Below are 6,612 nucleotides of genomic sequence, written 5' to 3' on the forward strand. Positions count from 1 at the left end.
AAGAATGGCTATAGAGAAGTCATCACATGGAGAGGTGAAGAACGCACATGAATTTTGTCCCTATAAATTTGGCATTTATGACACCTCTTGGCATAATTGACACAATCCCTTCCATGCTAGACCAATAATATTCGAATCTCATGATTTTTCTGGCCATGGTGAAACCATTAGCATGTGTTCCGCAAACACCTTCATGGACTTCTTCTAGAGTCTTCTCAGCTTTAACATTGTTCACACATCTCAGTAACACCTAATCCTTTCTTCTTTTGTATAAGATCTCCCCATCTAGGACATACTCATTGGTCAACCTTCTTAGCATCTTTTTATGATTCTCAGTTGCCTGCTTTGGGTATTTGCGGTTCTTTCTCGATATTGTAACAATGGGCCGGGGCCTCATAATGCTAATTTGGATAGGTTCTACATCCTCTTATTTGTTCACTCTGACCATGGAGGCTAAGGTAGCCAAGGCATCGGCCATTTTATTTTCATCTTACGGGAGGTAGCAGAATGAAATGTCATCAAATTCCTTAATTAAATCAAGAACCAATTTTCGATAATTAATCAACTTGGAATCTTGTGTCTCCCATTCACCCCTGAGTTGATAGTTTACTAGTACAAAATCCCCATATACCTCCAACACTTTGATCTTATGTTCTATAGCCGCACGGATACCCATGATACACGCATTGTATTCCACCATGTTATTTGTACAATCAAAATCAAGTTTACTAGTGGAAGGATAGTGATCTCCGTTCGGAGATACTAGGACTGCACTAATTCCGTTACCCATAGCGTTTAAGGCGCCATCACAATTCAGTTTCCAAGTATATTCTCTTGGAACACCTTCTTCAGGGCTCGCAACATACATCAAATCCTAATTTGGGAAATCGAAATTTAAAGGTTCGTAATCCTCTAGAGCTCTGCTAGCTAGGAAATCTGCTATTGCACTTCCCTTTACTGCTTTCTGGTTTACAAAGATTATATCAAATTCAGAGAGCAAAATTTGTCATCGAGTTATTCTTCCATTTAACGCGGTTGATTCCATCATGTACTTTAAAGGTTTCATTTTTGAAATGAGCCAAGTCGTATGGTACAACATGTGCTGTCTCAGCCTTCGGGTAGTCCAGACTAAGGCGCAACACAGCTTCTCGATTGGCGAATATCTTGTCTCACATTCGATGAACTTCTTGCTGAGATAATAGATTGCTCTTTCTTTCCTCCCCGACTTATCATGTTGGCCTAGTACACATCCCATAGAATTTCCAAATACTGCCAAGTATAGTATCAGTGGTTTATCTAGGCTAGGTGGCATCAACATTGTGACATTGGACAAGTAATGTTTAACATTGTCGAAGGTCTTTTGGCATTCCTCATCCCATACACCTTGATCATGTTTCTTACGGAGACGGAATATGGGGTCACATTTCTCGGTTAGTTCTGAAATGAATCGAGAAATGTAATTTAACCTCTTTAAGAAACCTTAAACCTCCTTTTGGGTACGCGACAGTGGTAACTTCTGTATAGCACTGAATTTGTCTGAGGGTAATCTCGATCCCTTTCTCGCTGACTACAAATCCCAGTAATTTACCTGATGTGGCCCCGAAAATGTATTTTGCTGGATTCAGCTTTAGCTAGAATTTTGTGATTATATCATCGATATAAACCTCAATTTCTGTGCATCATATCATGAAACTAAGTTACCATGGCTCTTTAATATATTGCTCCCGCATTTTTCAGTCCGAATGGCATCACTTTATTAAAAAATGTTCCCCACATTGTTAAGAATGTGGTCTTCTCCATATCTTCAGGATGCATCTTTATCTAGTTGTATCTGGAGAAACCATCCATGAAGGAAAATAGCGAATGACCTATCGTGTTGTCCACTAGGATATCAATGTGAGGCAACGGGAAATTGTCCTTCGAGTTGGCCTCGTTTAAATCCCTGTAGTCCACACACAATCGTACTTTCCCATATTTGTTAGGGACGGAGACTATATTGGCTACCCACTACGAATATTTGACCACCTGTAGGAAACTAGCGTCAAATTGTTTTTAACCTCTTTTTTTATTTTCAACAGGATGTCAAGCCTCATCCTTCGAAGTTTTTGCTGAACCAGCTTACATTCTTCCTTTATGGGAAGTTGGTGTACCATGATATCAATACTAAAACCAAGCATGCCTTCATACGACCTTGCAAAGACATCTTTGAATTCTTTGAGTAACCCAATGAGGTCTCGCCTTGTCTCTACAGTGATGCAAGTTCCAATTTTCATTTCTTTCTTTTTTTGTTTATCCCCTAAGTTCACAATTTTTATTGACTCTTTGTGAGGTAGGATCTGCTTCTTATCTTGCTCTACCATCCTTAACAAATCAGGAGACAACTTATAATCTAAATCATCTTCAAAGTCCTGAGGTTTCTTTGGACACATATCCTACTCAAAAGGAGACTCCGAGTTAACAGTAGCATCGCTCATATCATTGATATCCGGAGACCTTTTATAGGAATAAAAACAGACCCAAGGAACAAATGAATTTAAGAATGATTATCTATATGGTATGAGTATGAATGAAGGAAATAATGAAGTGTTAGCCAAATGGGATTTAAAAATACATTGTTTTCACTGAAATAAAGATAATGGACATGCGCCTATTTCACAAAAGGATCCTTATTGCACCCAGGCTTAGAGCTATATGTATGTTTTGAACATTACTCTAAAATAGTTCTAAAAACTACAGGGATCTCCTCTACAGTCCAGTTGTTTAGAACACTTCCTGGGATATAGGGACGAATTCTTGATAGGTTCTCTTCCTCAGTTTCCTCTTCAGAGGCACAAACACCTTTTCCCTCCAAACCCTCGATATCTTCAAAGAATTCCAACTCTTTGTTGTCCATCAGGCTCTGTACTAGAGACCTAAACTCGGCGCACTTTTGGATTTCATGAAATTTAATGCATGTAATGAATGGAAAAGATGCATGCAAAAAGGAACTGATTCTAGTTCAATTTCATTAGAATAAATTTACTAGAAAACAAGTTTCTTTACATAAAACGGACACTTCCATTTTATCAAAAAGACCCTTTTCTATGACAAACTCTCTATATAACAACTGAACACAAATCAATATTTTTCCTCTAAGATGAAAATGTAATGCAACTATAGCCAAAACAAAATGAAACACGTCAGTACTTTTTGTATAAAGCTTGAATACAAAGCAAAGAATAATAATTAAAATGTTTCTTCTTTGTATATATTTGGGTAACAACTAAAGGTTTGACATGGTTCTTGCTAGGGTTGGCTCTTAGGGTTTATTACATGCGATTTAGTTCTAAAGTAAAGGTATCTGAACCAACAAATTCCTCGATCTTCACTCACTATAGGCTCATACGGGCCAAGTTCAGTTTAGGGGAATACATTTCCCTACGGCCGCACGGAGCTGAAAACCTCACGAAGACATAGGTACGGATATCCTGAAAGTGATCCACTATCCTACACAGAGGTGAAGACCTCACGAAAGAATAGCTTCTCACTCCCACTTAAGAAGGGTGGAATGGAAAGATTATGCCATACAGTATATATGGAAATATACGGAGAGAAACTCTCGAAGCAATAAAACATATGTATGTAACCTGAGATAATAAAGACACTATTTATCACCAAAACATGAATGATGAAATGCAAGGAAGGGATTGCCAATTTAAACCCAAATTCTCAATTTTTGAAAAAAGACCAAAAAGTAATCAACTTGAGGCTTAAATCTCCTATTAGTCCCCAGTGAAGTCGCCAAGCTGTCGAAACCTTTTTTTAAATATACTTTTTTATTTTAAAAACGAAGATGGAGTCACCACCAATCCTTTTTAATTAGGTGTGATTGGATCACCTCAAAACTTGGTCATTTTAATAAAATGCTAGATTTACTAAAACGATGATTTTGAGTCTACAAAATCCAGGAAATGGGTTTAGGAGTCAGTTACGTATGAGGAATTATTAGCACCCTCATAACGTCCAAAGTTGGTACCTAGTTGATTACTTCATGTCTTGGCGTCGAAATTGAGAATTTGAAGAGGATTTAAAATATGATCCCTTTCATGTGATGTTATTTGATGGTATTGAAAATGTCCCTATCTAAATTGAATTTTTAATAATGAGGTTTTCTCATTTCAGGTCGATCAAGACGAAAAGTCATGTCCTGTAAGTTGGGGCACAAAATCTCGAATTCTCAAAAATAAGAACGCTCACCGTTTAATTATTTCCCAAATCTTATATTTTTAAATTTTTTTAAAAAAAGAAGAGACGTTCGATTCTTTTGGTTTAAGGAGAAAATTGTACATCGTAAGTTAGGGGCACAATTTTTCGAATCCTCAAAATAAAAAATATCGCCTTGGTTCAAATTGCTAAATATACAATGTATGAAAATAAAGCTTCTAATATGACAGACTATGGACTTATTCGAACATAAAAATTATATAAGATACACGAGTATGTTTAAATGTTTTATATGATGTCATAAGAACATAAATAATGCAATATATCATAACTAATAATAATGTTTACAAAATATTAATTAGTGCTAATAATAATAATTAAGGACTAAAGAATAAATTATACAATTTGAAGGGCAAAATATAAATAACAAAGATTAAAAGTGCAAGGAATTAAAAGAAATAAGTATGTTAAATACAATCAATAGAGGACTAAATTAAAATTTAAACGAAATTTAAAGTGCAATTAAAAAAACAAAGAAGTAAATAAAAGACTAAAAGGAAATAATCGAGAAATTTGAGGTAAAACTATAAATTCCTTAATTTAAAGGGAAAAAATAATAAATAAAACTTTAAACATGCTGGAATTTAAATAACAGAAAGTAAAGGGACCGAATCTAAAAAAAGGACTAAATTGAAACCCTAAAAAATTTTAAAGTCTAAATTGTAAGAAAATAAAAAAAGGATTAAATTAAAAAAATATAAATTTTTAGGGACCCAGGATGTTATTTTCCCCACCCCTGCACCCATGTCATTCCCTTAATGGGTTAATAGTAGGTTAGGGGACCAAAATGTAAGAAAATGAAAATAAAAGGGTAAAAATGAAATAAATAAAAAGGAGTATAGGATGAAATTAAAAAGGGGAAAAAATGGAAGGGTTTAAGAAGCAAACAGCCCCTCCCTTCAAAAACACTCGGATCTTGGGAGGGGTCGGGTCGGCCCCAAAATGAATCGTTTTGGGCATCCAAAAGCCAAGCCCAAAACGACACCATTTTAAGGGCCTATATAAATTAAATTTTTTCCAAAAACCTTGTTTTTTAAATAAAGTTCCCTGTCCCCTTTTTTTTTCTCTCAAATCATTCCCCTTTGTTCGACCATGGAGTGGTGGGTATCCGCTATGGCTGCCGATCATCGACGACGGAGACCGCCACCTCCAGTGGCTAAAGATCCAATTTTTTTTAAAAATCATTTGAAAGTATAAAATGCAGGGTTAGAAAACCTTTAAAAAACCAAAAAAAAAAAAGAGAAAAAAAGGAAGAAACCTTTCGGTTTCTCCCATCTCCGGCAAGGCCCTCGACGGAACCCTAGGGGATTCTGAGGCTTTTTGAGTCGGAGAGGGTTTCTATGATGGCACGAATGATAAAACAGGTAAAAAAAATTGTTTGCTTCAAAAATAAAAATAAATACCATTCTTTTAACTTGGATTTTTTTTTTGTATTCGATTTCTTCTCTGTTCAAAAATTACAATAGTTTGGCTTTTATAGCCATCTTAATTACAATATTTCCTTTTTATTTTTTTTCTACTTTGTTTTTTGTCCTTCTTTTGTTTCCTTATCTTTGTTCTTTTTTTCCTTTTTTATAGGTACCCGTAGCGATGGTGGCAAAGGGGCGTGTCTGCTAACGCGGCAATAGCGGCAGTGGCACCGAAGACTTAGGGTTTTCTTTTTTGTGTTTAGGTTTAGGATAGTGGCCTATTGGGCTTTGGGTTATTGGGTATTAGGGTTTAGGTTAGCAAATTGGGTTAAGGTAGTTTAGGTAATTTGGGCATTTGTATTTGAGCCAATTTGTTTTTGTAAGTGGACTTTGATATTAATAGAATTTTTATTTATTTATTGGTTTTTGTTTTGTCTGGGCCAGGCAAATTTGGGACACTACAATTCGGTTAAATAATAGAAATACAATAATTATTAGTACTTTTAGTCTTCGTGGGAACGATATATTTGTTTACCGTAACTATACTATTAATTGATAATTGCACTTGCCTGAGTCAAATTTTTAGTCAGTTCTAAGATGCATCACCGTCCATTAAAGAAGGTCATGTGTTTGACAATCGTTAAGACTCAACCCTTCCAGGAAATACTGGAAATCATTTCGAACAGAAACAAGTTGCACCGACTCCAGAACATGCCTCACTTCCAGGAGGGACCATAGAGTGGGGAAGCCAAATATGGTCTGAAGTTTGTAAGTGACCCTCACAAATTTACTCTTTTTGAGGTGAAGATTCAAGGTCCAATTTTGGATGATCGGCTCAAAGCCTTGACGCGCACTGAAATGGGGCATTCCAATCTAAGCGCCCTGCCTTTTTACTTTCAATAAGTATATCTTCTAGAATACACCAAGAATAAGAAGCTCA

Source organism: Gossypium raimondii, chromosome 8, assembly GCF_025698545.1.
Source record: "Gossypium raimondii isolate GPD5lz chromosome 8, ASM2569854v1, whole genome shotgun sequence".
Classification (NCBI taxonomy): Eukaryota; Viridiplantae; Streptophyta; class Magnoliopsida; order Malvales; family Malvaceae; genus Gossypium; species Gossypium raimondii.